This window comes from Manduca sexta, unplaced genomic scaffold (assembly GCF_014839805.1).
Source record: "Manduca sexta isolate Smith_Timp_Sample1 unplaced genomic scaffold, JHU_Msex_v1.0 HiC_scaffold_2215, whole genome shotgun sequence".
In the NCBI taxonomy this organism is placed as follows: Eukaryota; Metazoa; Arthropoda; class Insecta; order Lepidoptera; family Sphingidae; genus Manduca; species Manduca sexta.
In genome coordinates, this window is record NW_023593157.1 from 1 (window position 1) to 611 (window position 611).

Sequence of the window (611 nt, forward strand, 5' to 3'; positions counted from 1 at the left end):
CTCAAAGATTATACATATTATATTTTACTATAATAGTGGATAAAATATAAATATATGGAAATAAACATAACGGTAATTTCACCAACATTGCTAATCGCTCCGATAGCCGTGATCGTCTAGTGGTTAGGACCCTACGTTGTGGCCGTAGTAACCCAGGTTCGAATCCTGGTCACGGCAGTGTCAAACACTGTCACGGCGGAGTTCTAGTTTTTTTTATATATTTCGTTACATCATATTTTTGTTTTATTTTGTATATTTTTGCTCTTTATAGCTATAATATATTGGTAAGATTAAAAAAGTTTATATTCTTACTATATGAAATTTTGATTTATAGAAAACGAATGAAATAAATAATTTTAATGTTTTGTTTAAAATTTGTACGTAATAACAGAACACTCGTTTGTTATTTTTGTAGTTGTAAATTAATATTTTTATAAATTTGTAATTTATGCGTAGCTATCGCCATCTGTGGTCCACATCATCTTTGACTTGTAGCGTTGACTTGAATGCGTACAGCCACTCCATTCATAGTGCTTTGGGGATTTTCACATAAAATTATTATAGATGGCGTTACTTGTATTTGTTTTGGTAAAACAACGTGCCGCAGATGT

The 611-nt window shown here is 30.9% G+C and overlaps 1 non-coding gene across 1 annotated transcript; it reads left to right on the plus strand.

Annotated features, from left to right (window-relative positions):
• Nucleotides 1–105: 105 nt before the first annotated feature.
• Nucleotides 106–177, plus strand: Trnah-gug. Its single transcript has one exon. It is a non-coding gene; the product is annotated as a tRNA-His (tRNA).
• Nucleotides 178–611: the final 434 nt, after the last annotated feature.